At 39.4% G+C, this 23088-nt stretch overlaps 1 long non-coding RNA gene across 3 annotated transcripts in view; it reads right to left on the bottom strand.

The window, feature by feature from the left end:
* Nucleotides 1-23088, bottom strand: part of LOC309798292 — a 55743-nt gene that overhangs the window by 4209 nt on the left and 28446 nt on the right. For 2 of the 3 annotated variants that reach the window (XR_014293051.1, XR_014293053.1), the window contains one exon: nt 21843-22040. This is a non-coding gene — a long non-coding RNA (uncharacterized lncRNA). Of the gene's footprint in view, nt 1-7141; nt 7288-21842; nt 22041-23088 lie in introns of those variants that run through there. The other variant, XR_014293052.1, reaches the window with a different exon arrangement.

The following is a 23088-nucleotide window of genomic DNA, read 5'->3' as shown; positions in this document are numbered from 1 at the left end:
TCCAAAAATCACATTTTCCAAGACTAAATGATACGAGTAAATGCTCACAATTCAATGTTAGGTGAAAAAAGCAAAGAACAAAACAAAAACAAAGCTACATACATAGTTTGACCAGCTTTGTGTAAGAATTCTTTCCCTTTCCCGAGTAATTTGGGTAGAAGTAAATTGTCCTTAAAAGATTATATTTTAGGACTTCCCTGGTGGTCCAGTAATTAAGACTCTGAGCTTCCAATGCAGGGGGCATGGGTTTGATCCACAGTTGGGGAACTTGGATCCCGCATGCCACGTGGCACGGCCAAAAAAAATTTTTTTTAAAGATTATATTTTTAAAACTGGATCAGAATATACATATGCAAAAGCCTCTGAAGGGGCAGAAGTGTGCCCATGCCACCAACTGCTACCCAGGAAGAAGGAAGCCCCCCTACCTTCTATCAGAAAGATGTGTTGGTTAAAATGGAGGGTTCAAAGATAGATGGACAGACTGACAGACAGACAGATACTCTTTCACCAATCTTTTGATATATTACCAAAACCTAGTCCTTATATAGAGGCCTGATAACTGTAATTCGGTGCCTTCTTTATGAATAAACCACATACTAAATAAAAGCTCCATGGTTTCCAGTTATAGGTTTCTTTAAAACTAGAATACAACTTAGAGTTGGTTGTAAGTTGTATAAGTACAACATCTTTTTAAGTGTTTCTCATCCCTTTGTTTTCTAATAATTTACATTTGACTCACCCAATCCTAATTTGACAGCAATTTCTTTTTAGTGACTTCCATTATCATATATCATATATTTTTAGCCTTAAAAAAATACAGTAATGATGGGTTTCCCTGGTGGCGCAGTGGTTGAGAGTCCGCCTGCTGATGCAGGGGACACGGGTTCATGCCCCGGTCCGGGAGGATCCCACATGCCGTGGAGTGACTGGGCCTGTGAGCCATGGCCGCTGAGCCTGCGCGTCTGGAGCCTGTGCTCCGCAACGGGAGAGGCCACAACAGTGAGAGGCCCACGTACTGAAAAAAAAAAAAAAAAAAAAAATACAGTAATGAGACTTCCTTGGTGGTCCAGTGGTTAAGGCTTCGCCTTCCAATGGAGGGGGTGTAGGTTCAATCCCTGGTTGGGGAACTAAGATCTCACATGTCTCATGGCCAAAAAAACACAAAACAGAAGCATTATTGTAACAAATTCAATAAAGACTTTAAAAATGGTTCACATCAAAAAAATGTAAAAAAAAATTAGATTTATCTCTAAAAAAATACAGTAACTCACTTTTTATCTATTTATGTTCCATTTACTTTACAGAATTTTAATTTTAATCTGAGTCACTGTATACCAAAAAATCTAAAATGTGTGATGTGAGCTTAGTGGTCAGGTCGATGGATAGGAAGGTGAAATAAGAGGAAGGAATAATTACAATTCATTTAATACAGTGCTAAATAGTTGGGAGAAAGAAAAGCAAGACTAAACATATCTCCAAATAGCCAAGTAAACACCAAAAGCCACTGTGGAGCTGAAGCTTAACACATGATTAACTCTGAAATATACGGATTATTAGTTACAATACCGAGATTCACAGTAAGAAATCTATAGATACAGATATCCTTTACTAACAGTATTTATCATTAACTTATAAACAGTTGAAGTATCTCTTCCAAGTTCAGAGAAAAGAATATGGGATATAATTCAGGAAAATTGCTTTTTAGAACATGCTGTTTTGGTTTTCTGCATATAATTTCCAATATGGTCATAAATTTTCTCAATAGCATACATAGTGGGAATTAAAAAAAAAAAAACACCATGTGCCGGGCTTCCCTGGTGGCGCAGTGGTTGGGGGTCCGCCTGCCGATGCAGGGGGTGCGGGTTCGTGCCCCGGTCCGGGAAGATCCCACATGCCGTGGAGCGGCTGGGCCCGTGGGCCATGACCGCTGAGCCTGCGCGTCCGGAGCCTGTGCTCCGCAACGGGAGAGGCCACAACAGTGAGAGGCCCACGTACCGCAAAAAACAGAAACAAAAAACAAAAAACAAAAACCCACCATGTGCCATCTATTTGTAGCCCCCATACTGTTCCCCACAGGCTACCGGACCTTTAATCTAATCTAGCTGTATATCAATGTAGTGAAAAGCCAAGAAGAGGAGGACAGAAGCAGATGGAAGGGACAGAATGGAATTGTCACAAAGAAGGTTGGCTGAACTTCTTCTACTGCTTTGAAGACCCCAAAAAGAACACTTGTCTGTTCTTGATTGATCAAGGTGGAAGAGCCCAATTTAAGCTGACTACATCATATACCAAATAGCTTCTCAACCCAGGTGCTCAAATGAGATATAAGTGTAACACCAGACATTGATGGCTAAAAAATTTTTATAACAAAAATTTTTACAATGAAGATAAATTTATCATAGTTAAAATTGTGTTTTGGTGCTACTTCTGTGGCTTTTTTCATAAACATTGATCGGACAAAATTCTCCATATATCTCACATTTCTGTATGTCTTATGAGAAGAGTTACTGATAGATCTTTTACTGGGCTATCTTTGGAAGGATGTTTGGATAGCAAAGAGCCATGGAAGATAGATATACTGCCTCTGAAGCAGAGGGCAGATTTTCTTACTGTCCAGTATAATAAAGATAATATCTCCCTTTAGAGCAAAGATTGGACAGGTTTGCTTGCATCCATTTTACAAAAGATTGAGGTTTACTAAGCTTGAGGTCCCTCAGCTGTGATGCAAATGCACTACCTGCAGAGCATCCACCTGGGCCCACCTCTGCATGGCTCCTGTGGGGCTTGGTGGGAGGTCGGGCAAGGGGTCAATGCAAATTAAGACTCATGCTGTTTGCCACACCTAGAGTAATAAAATCCTTTGTCTCTGACCCAAGAGTTTCATGTCTCCTACCAGTATCCATGAAACTGTAGCAGGCTAACATGTTAGTGTGCAAATAGGATAAAATTTCAGACCCTTCCAAGTTCTTAATAAAGTTCTGAATTTAAAATTAATATTTTGGCCATATAACCTCACCTGCCTTTAAAGAGTGCTCGGTATTGGTAATACTTCTTAATATTGCCAGGTGGGCAATGTAAATATATTGATTCACAAGTTTTCTAATTTTAGTGTAGTAGTTTTCCTGGAAAGTAAGCTTCAAAGATTATGGTTTCTTTTCTGAAACATGGCTAGTTGGACAGCCAAAAATAAGAATGCTGATGGAATTTTTCTCTATCACTTTCCAGTAAGAGACTTGGAGTTCCGAGTAATTATATGTTCACTTTGACAGTTTTGTGAACTTTTAAATCTCCAGAATTCACAGAAAAAAATTAGCAAAAAGAAGGGTAGTTTGGCCATCGGTATCAGTGTCAACTGCAAAGGGACTGTCACCTTACTCCTACTACTGACAGCTCTTATTTCTGAGCCCAGTTCAGATCCCTGGCAAGCTGTGTAGGGTTTGTTTTAAAAAGTACATTGCCCCAGTAAAGGCACACATGCACTGCTAAGGTTTAAAAGATCATTTGGTGATATTTTTAACTACGGTTTCTCATATTCCTTGAAGGAGTCAGCTGAAACTGGGGATATGAACATCAGGATTGGGAATGAAACTTATGGGTTCCCTGTCAGGAGCTTTTACATATCCTTGAACTGATTCACTGTGAGCCATAAACGTCTCATCTATTTTCCTGCTATAGCACCCTAATTTATCTTCCTGATTTCACCATTGCCTTCCAGCAATCTAGTCTACAGCCAGTAGACTATACAGTTTATGCAATTTTAAACATAAACTGTACCATGAAACATTCTATAAACAAAATGATTATTTTGAGTACATGTTCTATAACTCTTAAATGGCTCTTCATCAATAAACCTATACAGTATGTTAAGTCCATTCAGTTACTTTGGCATATATTTGGTGCACATACAAGAAAGGGATATTGCTCTAGGTTAAATATTCTGTGAGGATTTCACTCATAGAGTCTTTATTTACAGCTGAGGTGAGCATCTGTTTATACCTGATTTCAAAACATTCCAAGGTGATATCATTGTACCTCTGCTTTCTGATTAAAATGAGTGAGCCTCAATCGCACATTCATCTAGATGATGGGTCAAACCCCAGATTATAGTTTAACTAGAATGTTGCTATTTCCCACAGGTAGCCTCTGGCCATCTCCATGCAGAGATAGAGGGTTTCTATTAAGACACGAGCTTTTATCGAGCTTCTCAACTTTGTCTTTTAGCCCTTTCAAAACATGAGTTTTGCACTTAACTCAGAAAAACTGCACTCCAAGTACTTGTCAAAGAGTATAACCACAAAATCACTGCTGATCAATAGCTATCACAAACTGAGTTGAACAAAACTATTTACAGATGATTGTCTGAAGAACAGGTGGTCCATTTATTTGTCTACTTTAAAGTACCTCCCTGGATTGGGTCTGATTTTCACAGAACTCTGAAACAATTGCCTTGCTCAAAACCTATTATGTGGGCTTCCCTGGTGGCGCAGTGGTTGGGAGTCTGCCTGCCAATGCAGGGGACATGGGTTCGTGCCCCGGTCCGGGAGGATCCCACATGCCGCGGAGTGGCTAGGCCCGTGAGCCATGGCTCCTGAGCCTGTGCTCCGCAATGGGAGAGGCCACCACAGTGAGAGGCCCATGTACCGAAAACAAAACAAAACAAAACAAAACCTTATTGTAACAGAAATGCAATTTGGTGTTAGGCTATTATTCTATTTTTAAATAAGTTTTTTAAAAATAATAAACTGTATTTCAGAAATAATGATAGCTTATTAAGTGTTGATTATGTGCCAGTCAATATTCTAAGAATCATGAGCACGAGATTTAATTTAATCCTCACAACACATTTGAGTGAAGAACGATTGTTTTCCCTATTTTACCAATGAGGAAGCAGAGCCACAAAGAGATTGAGTAATTTGCTCAAGGTCACTCAGCTTGAAAATGGTGATATGAAAACTTGAGTGCAATTTTCAGAGCCTATTCCCTTAATCATGACAGAAATTACTACTTCTGTAATTACTTTCAGGAGACAGTTAGAAATATTTTTTATTACATTTATATGGTGCCCTCTCTATGAGGACCCATGGAAGGAATAGCTCCTTCATCTCAGTAAATAGAAATGTTATTCTCCTTTGGGGCCATACAGTCTTCCTAATTTTGTAGACATTGTACATTTTATAAATGATAATCTATTCATTTTTGTATTACTGCTTAAAAGTTTGAACCCATAGTAATTTATATTTGAGAAATTGACAATTTTATAAATACATGTGTTGAGTATTAGAGTCATCACATTTTCCTTTTGTCTATGGTAAATATAAATGTATTTATAAACATTATTATATTGACATATTTATAAATATAAATATATGCATACATATATATTATATATGTGTATATATATCTGTAATATATATATATACTATATAGTGTGTATATATATATATATATATATATATAGAGAGAGAGAGAGAGAGAGAGAGAGAGAGGGAGAGAGAGAGAGAGAAAGAGAGTGTGTTAGATAAACCTAGATGACTTCTCAAAGACAATTAGCTAGTTGGTGATTGTCAGGGGATCTAAGTTGCTGGTCTCTAAGTGCTCTTTCTATTGTGTTATCCTATATTATTTCCTGATGGAGAAGGGGAAGACAAAAAAAAAAAAAAGACAGAAAATTAAGACTAAGCATGCCTCCAAAGAGCTGAGTAAACAATTGTGGGTTATTACATGGTTAATTCTGAAAAATTAGGATCATTAACTGCAACTATCTAGACTGCGCATGTATGTGTATGTGTGTGTGTGTAAACATTTGTACAAAAGAAGGAAGGAAGGAAGGAAGGGAGAAAGAAATTTATTAAATCATCTTTTAAATTAAAAAAAAATTATATCTCTTCTTACCTCATTTTGTAGTTAAGATCAATCGAGATTTCACTTAAAAAATTGAATCATTTAATATAATGTTTGCCCAATCCCTCTGCTAAAAGTATTTCTGTTATGCCTAGGTGACCAGAGTTCACTCTCTGTAAATCCACACTTCCTGTCATTGGAATAGGACCAGGACTGAGCACCTGACACCAAGGTAGCCAGTCCATCAGTTCGTACATGACTCATGGTCAGGGGAAATGATAAATTTTGCTAATCAGACTTGTCTCCCTCAGCCAGTGGAACAGGGAATATTGAGATACTTACGTTGGTTAGCAGTGGATCTAAAAGTGAAACATACTTATCATGTGACTGTGTCAGGATGTAGCAAGCTGTAAGTAGATGAAGAGTGAAGACTGGGGTTAGCAGGGACTCCTGGGACTTTACTTTTTACCGAGTGATCATGAAGTCCAAATGGAGTTGTATTGTTCAGTTCTGACCAAATATGGAAGTTTTCAGCTTTGTATATAGGTCCCCCCACACACACCTGCCTGGGCCACATACAGGCAGCTGAGGAAAAGAAGAAATATGCAGCACAGAAAAGAGAGGTAGTCGGTCCAGAGAGAGAGAGAGGCAGGCAGAAAGGAAAGGCAGAAAATAGAGAGAGGCCGATCCAGACTATTTCAATGCCTCACATTTTGCTGAGTGATTCTCCTTAAGTTCTCTGTAATAACTGGCATAACAAAGAAATAGAAAATTGTAATATCTTTCTGGAAGATTCTGATTTACCAGGTTTGGGAATGTACATTAAACTATTAACCTGTATTTGCAAATTATTGTGAATTAGTTTAGAAGATAATTATTTTTTCCAGTAACAAGAGGCTAATAGAATTAACTGATAGTTAATGGAGGCTTAACCAAGAGCAAAGTTCATCTCAGAGAAGCATGAGATTCCAAGGTAAGATTCCCCAGCAGATCACCATACAGGCAGAAAAGTGCACAGTGGTACTGTACATCTATCCAAGAGGCCTCAAGAGTAAATAAGAAAAGAAGAGAGAATTCAAGATTTAAACATCATGAAAGAATTGGAACATGGGCTCCAATGCCATCAGCTTCTTTCACCACCTGGTGTCTGCTTCTCTCTCTAGATATTCCTCTTGTATGATATTCCTGCAGACAAGCTTCATCTCCTTCACAATCCATGTGATAAAACAAACAACCAATAACCCATGGGTCTCCCATATTACAGTCTTGGAAACAAGGATAAATTGATTCCAGTGTTTACCTATATTCCCAGCGAAGGAACTCAATAGCCCAAATGGGTCAAAGTCTCATCTCTGGTCCAACCAATGGTGACAATGGAAAATAAAACTGTGTAACAATAATATGGCAACTCTCACTGTAACCATTTGAATGGACGGGAAGAGGTTCCTAGAGGAGAGATTTTTAACCAATAACACAATAGCTAGGTCATGAAGGATACAATACAACTAGCAAATATAAGCATAGTCAGATATACCCACCCGGTTGTCTTTATCTCCAAAGCAATTCAGGCAATCCTTTTCCTCACCCTATACTCACCGTGATAAACTCTCTTGAGTTCATTTATATGCTGTGTAATATATGGAGGCTGCTAATAATATTTGTAGGAACTGGTTGTTCTTATTTTATGTTAATGGCAAAGTCAATGAGAAACTACTTTAGAAATAATTTGGCAATATTTATCAAGAACAATTGTTATCATATATGTTTCCTCTTTAAATCTTTATTAAGAAAAATAAAAGAATAAGAAAATTAAAATGAGAAAATATAGAAAAATTTTAAAATAAGAAATAAAATAATAATAAATGGGGAAAAAACCTAAACAATGGTGAACATATCAGTATTATTGGCTCTTTTCCCCACTAACTTTCCATTGTCTCACAAGGAGGCTCAATAAATTCTCCTGTATGTCTCTTTCACATACTTCTGCCCTTTCTCAGAAGTCTTGGTCTTAGCTGAGGCTTTAATGTCTCACCCTGTACCTCAGGCTCCTGACATATATTTTTACAAAAACATTCATTCTCTAAAAATGGATTTATAGTACCTTTCTTAATATTATTTGTGGCTACAAAAGATTGATAAAACTTAATTGTCAAGTACTACAGAAACAGGCAGTCATGGCCATTAATGAGATTATTGTAAAACTAATGGGAACATGGAATAATTCTCATAAACAGATGCTGGGGTGAAATACTGGGGTGAATTCAAAACCGTATCTTTGAAGTGATTACAACTACTTATAAATGACATAGGTGCACATGAACAATAAATATTGTAAAGGAACAAAGAAAAAAACAAAAACAAATAATGAAAAATGATTTAAGAGATGGATTTTTGAGTGAATACATTTCTTTCAGAATTGTTGCTCTTATCATCATTTTCTTTGCATAATAAATACAGTTAAATGAAAACAAATGGTGGAAAAGGAGTTACAAACAAGGCAGAGTAAGTCATTTACCCAGAGCCTTGAGTCACCTTGGGTCGCTTAGATTGGGAGATCTTCAGTGGAGCCTCAGGTCTCTGACACTGGCCCCTCCTACCACACACCCAGCACGTTTGCTGGACAGCTGCAAGGGAGGTTTTCATTACAAACTTTGATCATCTTCTGAAGGAACAGAAACTCTTCTAATCACTGCCAGCACATTCTCCCTTTTCTTTCTAACCTAGAGAAATAATTCCTCTAGACATGCTGTTAGGTTTCTAAGCATTTAGAAATGTTCCCTTGTCTACAGGAAATTTCAAGTCATGTACATTATGTAAGCTAAAAAGCACAAAACAATTGCTCAAAGTTCAAGTGAAGAGTAGTGAGAAACCACATTTCTCCAAAATCCCTATTAAACGGTGGTCCCCACATCTGCTCAACAGTTTTGCTGGGTTTAGTTTCCAGTTACTTCTATTTATTCTTTTAAAACCTTCAACAATTTGTGTCCCTTTGAATGCCTTTTTGTGACTTACCAAAGCATTATTTGGAAAAATGTATAACAATTTTCAGTAATTTATTCCTCCCAATTAGACACAGAATGATAGTGGTCAAATGCCTTGAGTTAAGATTCCTGTTTGGTAATGCTTCCGTGAAAACCTCCTTTCCATGAATTTATAGAAAGTAATTTCATCTCCTAAACTCCAGTTTAATACTTCTCCTTGAATACAAAAGCATATACCTTTACAAAAGCTAAACCAAAATGAACCTTGTGTACACTTGTATAACTAAAACATCAAAACCAGAATTTAAACTCTGTCTCCTTAAGATTATATCTGATTCAATCATTTGTCCCCATGATTTTATTTTACTTTATTTTATTTTAGCTTGTTTGATTTTTGCTGTTCCTCTTTCGACAGATAATGGAAAAAGGGAGGAAGGGAGGAGAAAGGACACAAGCCTGCACTTACTGAACAGAGAAAACAGTACCAAAATAACTGGCTATTGTATTCTTTGTAGTCAAAGGCCTTTTCCACCTCCACCAAAGGGGATTTAGTTTCAGACTGAGAACAATTTGTCTCTGTTTGCTTTAGAAGATTCTCTTGCTTTAAGTAAGAGGGGCTGCGGGGGAAGGTGGACACTGTTTGCTCTGAATGTTCTTGGGCAAAATTACAGAGTTTAGGTTAAATGAACCTAGGGATACACCCAGCACTGTTCTGCATTTAGCATATTAAACAAAGAGAAAGGAAATACAGGTAATTTTATTATAGCTTCACATGCTTCTCCGTCTGTTTGCCAGTGGTTTTTCTAGTAGCTCTCGAGTTATTTTTAAACTCTAAAAATTACCAAAGTACTGACACCTTTCCTGAGGACAGGTGAGCCTCTAATGTTTCATAACATGCCAGTGGATTTACTTGGAACATAGTTTTTTGTTTGTTTGTTTTGTTTTTGGGGTTTTTTTTGGTTTTTTGTTTGTTTGTTTGGTTTTGGTTTTTTTGGCCATGCAGCTTGCAGGATCTTAGTTCCCTGACCAGGGATCGAACCCGCACGCCCTGCAGTGGAAGCACAGAATCCTAACTACTGGACCACCAGGGAATTCCCTGAAACATAGTTTTTAGTATAGACTGGTTGTGTTTTGTGATGCTAAGTCATAAAAGTATCCGTATAAAAACTGATTTGAAAACATACATTCACCCCAATGTTCACTGCAGCACTATTTACAATAGCCAAGACATGGAAGCAACCTAAATGTCTATCAAACAAATGGATAAAGAAGATGTGGCAGAGAAGTGCAAATCAAGACTATAATAAGGTATCACCTCACACTGGTCAGAATGGCCATCATCAAGAAGTCTATAAAAATAAATGCTGGAGAGGGTGTGAGAAAAAGAAACCCTCCTACACTGTTGGTGGGAATGTAAATTGGTACAGCCACTATGGAGAACAGTATGGAGGTTCCTTAAAAAATAAACATAGAGCTACTATATGATCCTGCAATCCCACTCCTGGGCATATATCTGAGAAAACCATAATTCAAAAAGATACATGCACCCCAGTGTTCATTGCAGCACACTTTACACAGTCAAGACATGGAAGCAACCTAAATGTCCATGAGCAGATAAAGAAAATATGGGTGACCTCTTTATTGAAAGAAGAACAAACCAGGAAAGCAAACGCGTGCATTGCAGTCATCCAGAAGCAGCCTTAGAAAGAGCATCACTTAACCATCTTATGAATGGCTGATCATTTCCATCCAATCGCAGTTCACAGGACATTTAAATGTTTTCCTTCTCTTCCCGAGATGCAGATGTTATGGCTGTGAGTAAAAACTGAAAGCAGACAGTGAGGCTGAGTAAGAAGGACAAGAGATTGCGGATGGGGGTGACGTTTGTGAAGAACATCCAAGGAGGGACGAAGACGACCCATGGTTCAGACCATGGTTCAGATCTGGCACCTGTAAACGGTAAGGGAGTAGGAAACAAGATGGAGAAGAGAGAGACTCAGATCACGGTGGAGGGGGGCTGACAAAGTTTTGGCCAACCCGATGGAGGACCCTGGAGCAAAGATGACCTACCGGACAGACTGTGCTCAGTCATTGGCTGGATGCTGTCCAGGAAGTGTGGTCTTGGCTCAAAAGCCGAGGCAGAGCCTAAAGATGCCGCAGCTGGAGGGGGTCAGCTGACTTCATCCTTGAATCCGCCAGATGTGTTCTTTCCTGAATCGGTATCTGAGCAGCGCACCCGATGCCTGCCACAGTGCATCCCTGCATCACATGGATTTACTTCTCCACACACGTGTTAGGAGCAGCTCCTCCACAAGTCCAGTGGGGCTCCCTTTGTGAGGGGAAACTTAAAAGAGGGAGTTCATGGGGCAGATTGCAGCCCCTGTCACTGCCGTTGGCCTCAGGACGGCCACTGCTAGTCTTCTTCCCTCCCCTTCATTATCCATTTTGAATTCCTTCACCCTTAGCTTTTACCTCCACTGATCTTGGTGAGCTTCCTGGGATACGAGCTGTGCTCTCGTTTCCTGAGGGATCCTTAGTGACCTCAGGCTTCTCAGGCTGGGGTCACTGCTCTTGTCCATTTGTGGTCACAAGTGGTCTAAGAAGCACCAAGAGGCATCCAAGTCATTCCCCTGAGTTCACGCTTATTCCTCTCTGCTGCCTTTGGGTATCTTCCTTTTGATCAGACTCAATTATCTCTGCCAAGATGGCAACTCCTTTTCTTGTCTAGGGAGCAGCCATAGCTCATAGTTTGTGAGAACATTGTTGAGTCCCCTAGTAAGAGACCTCTACCTCGGAGGGGTCCAGATTTCTGGGGATAAGAAACACAAAGGAGCCCAGTGGGTCACTGTGAAAGATGACAGGGAGCCACTCCATCTACCCCCACTCAGTTCCAGATCCCATGTATTCTTCCTACTGGGGACACAATGCCAGATAAGGATCTCTGATTCAGTAGGTCTTGGCATTCTTGGCAAGGAAGGCACCCTGGTGGCGCAGTGGTTAAGAGTCTGCCTGCCGATGCAGGGGACACGGGTTTGTGCCCCGGTCCGGGAGGATCCCACATGCCACGGAGTGGCTAGGCCCGTGAGCCGTGGCCGCTGAGCCTGCACGTCCGGAACCTGTGCTCCACAACGGGAGAGGCCACAGCAGTGAGAGGCCCGCATACCGCAAAAAAAAAAAAAAGTGTCCATGCCACTCTCTCACTTCGTCCCAGCTTGCCCTTCCCCTTCCCCATGTCCTCAAGTCCGTTCTCTACATCTGTGTCTTTGTTCCTGTCCTGCCCCTAGGTTCATCAGAACCTTTTCTTTCTTTCTTTCTTTCTTTTTGGATTCCGTGTGTATGTGTTGGCGTGCGGTGTTTGTTTTTCTCTTTCTGACTTGACTTCGCTCTGTGTGGCGGTCTCTGGGTCCGTCCACCTCACTGCAGGTGGCTCAGTTTCGTTTCTTTTTTGTGGCCGGGTGATGTTCCATTGTGTGTGTGTGCCACATCTTCTTTGTCCATTCGTCTGTTGAGGGACACTTGGGTTGCTTCTGTGTCCTGGCTATTGTAAATAGTGCTGCAATGAAAAAAAAAAAAAAAAAGAAAATATGGTGTATACACACACACACACACACACACACTGGAATATTACTCAGCCATAAAAAATAATGAAATAATCCCATTTGCAGTAACATGGATGGACCTAGAGACTATCATACTAAGTGAAGTAAGCCAGAGAAAGACAAATATATATATATCGCTTATATGTGGAATCTTAAAAAAAATGATACAAATGAACTTCTATACAAAACGTAAATAGACCCACAGACATAGAAAACAAACTTATGGTTACCAAATAGGAAAGGGGGGTTAGGGATAAATTCAGAATTTGGGATTAACATATACACACTACTCTATATAAAATAGATAATCAACAAGGCTGTATAGCACAGGGAACTATACTCAGTATTTTGTAATAAACTATAAGGGTAAAAAATCGGAAAAAGAATATATATATATATATCTCTGAATCACTTTGCTGTACACCTGAAACTAACACAACATTGTAAATCAACTGTACTTCAATAAAAAACCAAATACACAAAAAAGAAAAACCTACAAAAGTAACTATAAATACAGTACTTAAAATTAAAACCAAAAGAAATGCTAACAGATGAGTACATATCTATCTATTAAAAGAGAAAATTTAAAGTTCACACGAATTTATGAATCATTAATAAAAAGACCTTTATTGGACAAACTTGGACAACTTAGTAAGTGTACCAATAAAATTAAATGGCAGTTTTTATGTAACTTATTTATTTATATCTGGAAAATTATAACTTGGTTTTGAAACAGTACTCCTGTAAGAATTGTAAGAATTTTTAAGACATGGTAACATTTAATAGCCAGAGAAAGTTATGGAATTGCAGTTATTATAAAGTTGTGATATATTTTGAGAAAAAAAATTATATATATATATCTATAATGGAATATTACTCAACCATAAAAAGAATGAAATAATGCCATTTACAGCAACATGGATGGGCCTAGAGATTATCATACTAAGTGAAGTAAGTTACACAGAGAAAGACAAATTTCATATGATATTACTTACGTGTGGAAACTGAAAGAATGATACAAGTGAATTTATTTACAAAACAAAGTTAGGCTCACAGACATAGAAAACAAATATATAGTTACCAAACGGGGGAGAGAGGGAGGGATAAATTAGGAATTTGGGATTAATGGATATACAAAATAGATAAACAACAGGGACCTATTGTACAGTACGGAACTATATTCAACAGTCATGATATCTTGCAATAACCTAAGGGTAAGCTGGGACGAAGTGAGAGATTAGCATTGACATAAAATAGATAGCTAGTGGGAAGCAGCTGCATAGCACAAGGAGATCAGCTCAGTGCTTTGTGAACACCTAGAGGGGTGGGACAGGGAGAGTGGGAGGGAGACGCAAGAGGGAGGGGATATGGGGATATATGTATATGTATAGCTGATTCACTTTGTTATACAGCAGAAACTAACACAACATTGTAAAGCAGTTATATCCCAATAAAGATGCTAAAAAAAGGATAACCTATATCTTGTAATAACCTATAAAAGAATCTGAAAAATACACATATACGTATATATACATATACACATATGTATGTATGTATAACTGAATCATTTTGCTGTATACCTGAAATATTGTAAGACAACTATACTTCAATTTTTAAAAAAATGTCCATGACACAGTCAAATCTCCATTTCTTGGAGAATGGAAGCATTCAGTAGTTGAGGTAGTTAGTCTACAGCTATGCTCCTTTCATAGACATTAATATTGTAGCCCTTAATATGTTGTCTTATGCCTGGGCAACTACCCATCTCTGAAGCAATCTCTGTGACAAGAAGCACCAAATTACCATGATAAGTTAAAACAATTCTGGAGGGTGTAAAAATAGGAATACTCCATACCCCTCTCCCCAAACTGCATGGCTGGTACATAATGTTCTAGGAAATGAGCTGGGAAAACAACCATAATATGTAATAAATTTTCAATAATTGAATGTACAAAACAACATGTATCACAAAATAAATAATTGTATTTATCTGGGCAATATTTAGCCAATTTATTTTTGAAGATATTTTGGTTTTGAAAATTCTAAACAGACTATTTTTTTCTTTTTTAATTGAGGTAAAATACACAAACATAAAATTTACCATTTTAACCATTTCAGGCATAAAATTCCATGGGATTAAGTACATTCACAATGTTGTATAACCATCACACTATCCATTTACACAACTTTGTACTTTGTACCCATTTCACAGAAACTCCCCATTTTCCCCTTCTGCCAGCCTCTGGTAACCTCTGTTAGACTTTCTGCCTCTGTGAATTTACCTATTCTATGTGACTCATATAAGTGGAATAATACAATATTTTTTAAAATCTAGCTTATTTCTAATTGTATGATGTCTTCCAGGTTTTCCCATTCCATTCCTTTATCAGAATTCCATTCCTTTCTAGGCTGAATCATATTCCATTGTATGTATATATCACATTTTGTTTATCTAATCATTTGATGATGGATATTTGGGTTGTTTTCACTTTTTCGTTACTGTGAATAATGTTTGCTATGAACATTGGTGGGCATGTATCTGTTTTGGTTTTGGTTCCTGCTTGCAATTCTTTTGGGTATGTACATAGAAGTGGAGTTGCTGGATCACATAATAATTCTTTTTGAGGAACAGCCATTTTGTTTTCCATAGTGGCTGCACCACTTTACATTCTTATCAGCAATGTACAAGAGTCCCAATTGTGGCTTACTTTTTAAATCTCTCTTTCTTTCTCTCTCTCTCTCTCTCTCTCTCTCTCTCTCTCTCTCTCACACACACACACACACACACACTTTCTTTGCCAAGCATTTTTTGAACATATATTATCAGCAAAATGCCAGGTGAGTCAAGAAAAAATAGGCATTGTCAATCATTCTTTGAACAACAACAAAAAAATAAGTCCTAATAATACTAAGCAAAGGCTGGCTATTCTGAAATTAAAATTTCATGTTAATTGATTTGTATAAAAGAATGTATTGCTTATCTGTCTAAATTATTTGCATTTATGGGGTTTCTTTGTTTTATTCTGGTACATATTATTTTTGGATCCTCAGAATTTATAAAAAATTAAGAATATATCAATAGGGGCTTCCCTGGTGGCACAGTGGTTGAGAGTCCACCTGCCAATGCAGGGCACACAGGTTCGTGCCCCGGTCCGGGAAGATCCCACATGCCGCGGAGCGGCTGGGCCCATGAGCCATGGCTGCTGAGCCTGCGCGTCTGGAGCCTGTGCGTCTGGAGCCTGTGCTCCGCAACGGGAGAGGCCACAACAGTGAGAGGCCCGCATATTGAAAAAAAAAAAAAAAAAAAAAAAAGAGTATATCAATAAACATTAATAAGTATGCTTTAGTGAACAGAATGCAAATACGGTAACCTATTTTAGTTACAATATGCAACAATACTGGGAGAGACCAAAAACAATATAGTTGTTGTAGCTACAACTTTTTTTAAATGTTTACTATGTGGTAAAAACTGGGGTAAGTGCTTAACAGACATTATCTGTAAATTAGATCCTATGATGCCCATGCTAGGAATAAAGAAACTGAGCCTCAAAGATGCTGTTGGAATTTGCTCAAGGTAAAAGAGTAAGTATGTGGCAGAGCAAAGATTGGTCTTACAAGCTCACTATGGAAAATACCACATTTATTTTGACAGTGTTTGGTAATGCTTAAATACGTAATGCTTATTATGAGAGGAAATATTAAATAATTTTTAAGTTTCACCCTAACTCCTGGCAGTAATTGACGGTGCCCAAAAGCTTCCACACATAGTTCAGAACAGCCAGAATAGAGTTATAGTGCTATTATTTATCAATTTAGAATGCTAATATCATTTACTTCTGGGAAATCACATATCTCCCCAGAATATTGTTTACCTATATTTGTTTACTACATGAAAGTTTAATTCTTTCCACTTATGACTATAAAACCCAGCAGAATTGGAACTAGAAGCGTTAATCAATTTTAGGAATTTCGGAAAGTTTAGCAAAAATCTATCTTAAAAATTTTTCTGCATATAATGAAACCTTCCTTTGGCTTCACATTTTATTTGGAGTAAATTCCCAAATCCATTACCTATGATCCATGACATTTCTTGGGCCTTATGACCACCACTACTGGCTCACTCACTCTCCTCCAGTTTTACTGGACTCCGTTGTTGCTTTAACACACCAAGCAAACTTCACCTCAGGACACCTGCACTTGCTAATTTCTGCTCAGAATCCTCTTTTTCCTGGTGTCTACATGGCTCATTCCTTAGTTACCTTCTGGTATTGATCAAGTGCCGCCTTCTTGACAACCACCTATAAAACAGCACCACCTAATCCCCCATCTCCACCAGTCACCCTATCTTTACCTTCCTTTATTCATCTATTACAATTGTTTATTCATCTTTAAAACTGTTGTTCAACAGCCATACCCGGCTGCTGGAAGCATTATGGGCAGGGTGTACAATACCTGTTCAGGGCAGCTCTTGGATAATTTCTCCTATTACCTTATTCCCCCTAACTCCAGGTGATTTATATTGCTTGACAGTTACCACTCTTCCTTGGGGAGGTAGACTTACCAGTTCCCAGTTGGCATTTCCCCTCAGCACTGGTTTGATTACTTTAAACTGGAGGTGGAATTCTCCAGTAGAGGTTGGCAGAGTTTGACCTTGTAGGATGTCAATGCCCACTATGCTCTCTGGCATTGGAGAGATAAAAACCTTGTATTCCCATGGGGGAAAACACCCAATTTGCAACATCAAAGGAACCTTACTGACCATAACCGTTTGTCCTCCATAACCATCGATGGCTCTGAGGGGGCCAGGAAAATTCTGAGGGTTACACGGATTAGAGTACATTTGGCTCCAGTATCAACCAGAGCCTTTTGTATATTGCTGGGGGACAGTGAATAGTGAGCTCAACATGGGGCCCCAATCATTCCCAATGGCCCTCACCTGGAGGCAACCTTGGCCTGCATCCTATACCCAGGGCATGGGAAGCACTCATCCCATGATGCCTCTGCTGGAGCCTGTGGAGCACTCGGGATAGTTGGGGCAGGTCTGAACTGTTGTTCAGGTTTTAAGGCATTCTACAGGCCAAAAACACAGTGTTGGGTTGCTGGTCTGTCTTTTCAGGTGGGGGCCCTGCAGCAATGAAGTCAAACCACATTTGCTCCCAGTTACCTTCACCAGACACTTTACAGCCAACTGGGATAGGCTTTTGGCTTCTCAAGCTCCCTCTCTATTTCGGGTCTTTCCCACAGTCCATACCTGTTCCCAGGATTTGTCAGTTTCCCCCAGATCAGCAATGGACTGTCCAACATTATAAACGTCTTGTCCTATGGCTAGGCCACCATGAATATCAGGTCTCACACCAGGTGCTGAGGAGAACTGGAGGATCTTGGCTTTCATTCCTGTAGTGAATGTGGCCCAATCAGGGTCTTCAAAGACAGGGGTGTAGATGGCCTGTCTCATTCCTACCTCCCTAAAAATATACTCCGCCTCCATAGATTTCCAGGCCCTCATTGGGCCAAGCCTCCCTACAGGATAAAATAATCCAATCTATAAGGAAGTGAGTCCCTTGAACCTCCTGAGTACCATGCAGGTGCTGCTGGTGGGCATCATGTGTGGTGATGTTGCTCATTTTCTCTGCCTCGTGCCTGGTTAGAGAAATGCCATGGCCCCCAATTCCCATAGCCATACTAGCTATGCCTAGATACTGTCCCTGGCCTTTTGTTGGAACTTAGCCGCCATATCAATAAGCTCAGTGGATGCATACTCTTTCATCATGAACATTTTCTGAACTTGGGCTGCCCTGCTGGCTGAAGTGCTAATGCAGTGTTTTTGTTTTCCTCTATATTAGGGGTCAGACAACATGGGGTGCTTCTTCCATTGCACTGTCAATCTCCATAACATCCTCCTCTTCACTCTCATCACTTTCCCAAGGATTCCACCTCTTAGTGTCTCAACCAGGCTTTGTTACAAGTGCTTGGACCTTAATCTGTGGCACCTTGTGCCCTCCTTAGCTTTGCAAAACATCTCGCTAAGGTCTCCAATTTATTATCCTGCTTTCCCACCTTGTCTGCCAGCCCTGAAGCTAGCAGAGCAGTGGACAACCATACAACCTTCTCTAATCTCAGCTTTTTTTTTTTGACTTTCTAACTCATGCTTCAGCCTCTAGTTGAGCATCAGTGTCCAGCTGACCTGCCCACAGTAGAGGCCAGCGCACTGCACAGCCATTTGTCTCCCTTCTTCACAGTTCCTCAAAGAGGTGCATCAAACCAGCCTGGGTTTTCAGGACATCCTAGTACTCACTCTGCAGTCCACAAGCATCTAGCATACAGGTCAGCCCTCCCCCACTTAGAGGTCAATGACCATCCCCAGATTTCTACTATGGATGCCTCTTTCCCAAGACTCATTTCTTCAGTTCCCTGGCTGGCTCACCAACTGTTGGTTTGCAACCTCAGGAATTCCCACGGTGAAGTTTGAAACTGGCCCCTGTACAGGGAAGGTAAAGAAAGACCCAAGAAAGAGGCAGTTCACTCCCGATTGGCAGGTGGCAGTTTTGATAAGCAAGAGAATTTACATATAAGGCTTGTTCTGGGCAACCTCAAGATGAGTAGAGCTCAGCACATGCCCATAAGCATCTTAAGCATTTATATAGAGGCCTTAATGGGGTTCAGTCATGTATTCAGTCCAGATGGTCTCAACAACACATTACTCTCTCAGGGTTGCATCCCTAAAGCGGCTCCTAGTATGGGTGAGCTGAGCATACATTCCAAGGACAGGGGAGAGGTTAAGCCTCCAATTGTCTGGATCCAGCTCACAGGTTAACCATCAGTCACATCCTCTAGATGACCTCACTAACAATACATATAATTATTTGATATACTATAATGTTTTAATGTTTATTATTCATGTCATTCCATTTGAATGAGAGACTTAATTTTGTTCACTTATGTATTCTCATTACTTAGAAATAACTGACTCTCAAAAAATATTTGTTTTTTGAAGAAGGACAGAAAGAAGGGAGTAGGAATGGAGGGTGGATAAAAACTATTTCATTGATATCCAGAGAAAGCAACATACAGTATCCTTAAATCTGGCAATTAGTGGTGCTAACAGATTTTACTGAAGGATTAGATATTTGAATCCAGACTGCTGTCATTTATTTAGGTTTATAACGTACCATTTAATATTTTCCAGCAAAACTGAGTTTGAAAGATTATTGGAATGAGCAGGAAAGACCACACAGTGGAAGACAAATTAGAAGCATGGGGGAAGTAAAACAATAGAAAGCAACAGGAGAGGCACGTCAGGTGGCTGGAAGTATTTTCAAGAGTCCTGCTACCTTCATCCAACCTCATCATGACAGTGGCAGTACTGAAGGATTTTTTTCAAAGCCTCCCTTAGAGTATAACTATGAACTCCTAACTGGAGGGCCTCTCCAGAAATAGATGGTACCCTAGATTTCTGATTTAAATATTCATAGTGGATACAATTTACCAGGCACAAGTTAAGGCATAAGCCTTAGTTCTGGATACATAAGAGAGCCCTCCCCTAGCCCATTTCCACCACAATGATGCTAAGCTCCATGCGAGGAAAATGTGCTAGGTGAGAGTCATCAGTGTTAACAGTAGAAGTTCACAACTCTCCTATAAAAGACTGTGAAACATAAGTCATTGTTTGATGTGTTCTACAATAGTGTAAAGAATCTCTAGCTTGTCTTCAAAATAAGAAATAATTTTTCAAAAGAAGGGCTACAAGCACCACTTTTTGAGTGGCCACATTCAAAACATTGTCCCCTAACCATTCTAATTAAGCCAAGCCTATGGCTGCAGACCAAAAACAAGATGGAACAAGCCTTTGCAGATGGAGTTCCACTCAGCAGCAGCTCATGCTAAAGTCTGAAGCTCCAGCTTCCTCCTTCTCTTTCTGAAGAGAACCTTCGCTCCTCTTAATGTGCTCTGATATCTGTGCAGGATGCCTTGTTACCCTTACTCAATGCACAGTCACACAAGCAGAGAAATAGGACGATGTTGTGAAGTTTAGTCTCAAAGATACTCAGAATTCTTCCAGGTGAGCTTTATTTATACTAAAAGTTTTGCTATTTTACCATTCAAACTTAAATCTAAAAGACGCCTAGGGCTTCCCTGGTGGCACAGTTGTTGAGAGTCTGCCTGCCGATGCAGGGGACACAGGTTCGTGCCCCCGTCCGGGAGGATCCCACATGCTGCGGAACGACTGGGCCCGTGAGCCATGGCTGCTGGGCCTGCGTGTCCGGGGCCTGTGCTCCACAACGGGAGAGGCCACAACAGTGAGAGGCCTGCGTACCGCAAAAAAAAAAAAAAAAAAAAAAAAAAAAAGACGCCTACAATTAATTTTTGTGTATGGTGTAAAGAAGGAGTTAAATTCAATTTTTTCCATATGGATATACAAAAATTTTCCATATAGATAACCACAAGTTCCATGATGCCATCTTCTCTCAAGTCCTACATTACTTATGGACATTGTAAACCTATTTCACAGTAGACAATATTTTCTCTGTATTCAGCAGTGTAGCCAAACTGATGACATCATGTTTATCTCTAATTTTCTACGGACAGTTAGATAAAGATGAGCTGCAAAAACTCATGATGCTCCCATAGATAAGGGCTATTTGGTAGGAAGCCTATAGTCTGGCTTGATTATTCTATACAGATACTGTTAGATCTTAGAACAAAGTCTACAATGGCCTGGTTAACTTCTGCTGGACAGGAGAAATTATCACATGTGTAGAACACAGAATTGCAAGTTTTCACAAGCTATGGCAAGAACCAGTTGGATGTGCTAAGACGTGGCTTCCAAAGGGAATTTGACAGAAAGGAAGGTGTAGGTACTTCAGGAAAACAGTAGGTATCAGAGCTGTGTTAGGTTTGTTGACAGAGTAAGGGAAAAGAAAATCCAGAGGCTAACAATCCTGAAAATTTATGTACATATTTGAAATCAAGAATATCTTAGCAGATAACTGGCCTTTACCCAGATGGAGTTCAGGACCATGACTAGATCCTATGTAATAGTTTGTGGGGTGAGGGGATGTTTAACTTTCACTGCTCTTCAAGTTACCTTCTCTGGGCTCCCCACCTCTACTTCTACCCCACTTTAACTCAGGCTGAGACAAAGCCTCCTTCTCTGTACTTCCATGATTCTCTATGGATTCCCTGTCGTAACTCAGCACACCTTATAGTATTAGCTGTTTGTTTCCCCCTCCCCACAGATCACCACTGTAAGCACACATTACACTAGATTATGAGGGCCTTGAGGACATGGCCTATATCGTTCATCTCTCAATCCCAAAGAGCAACACAGTGCTTGGCATGTTAGATACTATGTCATTATTTTCAGATGGATGGTGTCTTAGTCAGCTAAGGCTCCAATAACAAAACACCACAGAAGACTGAGTGGCTTAAAGAACAGAACTTAATTTTCTCACGGTTCTGGAGGCTGGACATACAAGATCAAGGTGTCAGTAGGTTTGTTTTCTTCCCAGTCCTCTCTCCTTGGTTTGAAAATGGTCAGCTTTCTCGCTTTGTCCTTACATGGTCTGTCCTCTGTACATGAATATCCCTGGTGTCTCTATGTGTGTCCAAACTTCTCTTCCTAGAAAGACACCAGTCAAGTTGGGTTAGAGCCTACACTAATGGCCTCATTTAAATTAATCATCATTGTAAAGGCCCTATCTAAATACAGTTACATCCTGAGTTACTGGGGGTTAAGGTTTCAACATAAGAATCTTGTGGGGACACAATTCAGCCCATAATAGATGGCATTGTAAGACAATCTACTAGTCCAGAGCCTCAAACACGAGAAAAATGTCAGAACAGAATTCTGTGAACTGAACTTAGTATAAAAGAGAATCTGGATCTTCAGAAAGTAAACATTTGGAGACTGAAAATCTGGATTCAATTCATGGTTAGCTTATAAACTGCACAAATCATGTGGATAAATCACTTACTCCTTCTGTATCTTGATTTCCATAAGTCCCAAATTAGGTAGGTAATACTACTTGCTTTATTTCGCAGGGTTGTTATGAAAAAAATTTAACGTGTAAAATTCTTTTTAGAGTGTGCTACAAACACTAGGTATTTTTGTTATCATTGATCAGAGGCACAGGATCAGGGGACACCTAGCACAGAACTAGTCCTGGAGACTGAAAGAGCACCAAGCCTGAAAATGAAGGGTACGTGGTTCATTGAGAGTGAAGCTTTCTTGGCTGCAAGTTGGGAAAGAAAAATAATCCAGCAGCTCTTAGGCCAGGACTTTTTACTCTTTTGGATCAATCAGCACCAAGTGAATAATTGAAAAAAAAAAGGCATTGATAAAATAATAATTCTTTAAGCAAAATTGATAAAAAGCACTTAACCTGACCTAAAAAGCTATAAACTTTCCAGGGTATCAGTTCCCCCTTCACATCACTGAAAAAGAAAATGTTCTAGTGATAGTCACTTCATTCTGCTGCACCACAACAAAAAAAATAGTACTTTTGTTTTGCTATCTTGAAATTTGTCTACCATGTAGATGAAATAGTAAAAATAATTTCATTCCCTTTCATCTGAAAACTTTAAAATCTGACAGATAGTGACAAGGGCTCTTAGAAAGATAGGACCTGAAGGGAGTATTGAAATAATGCAGAGCCTTCTACCTTAAT

Source organism: Mesoplodon mirus, assembly GCF_964341445.2.
Source record: "Mesoplodon mirus genome assembly, chromosome: 2".
Taxonomy (NCBI): domain Eukaryota; kingdom Metazoa; phylum Chordata; class Mammalia; order Artiodactyla; family Ziphiidae; genus Mesoplodon; species Mesoplodon mirus.
This window is presented reverse-complemented; position numbering and strand designations above follow the sequence as displayed.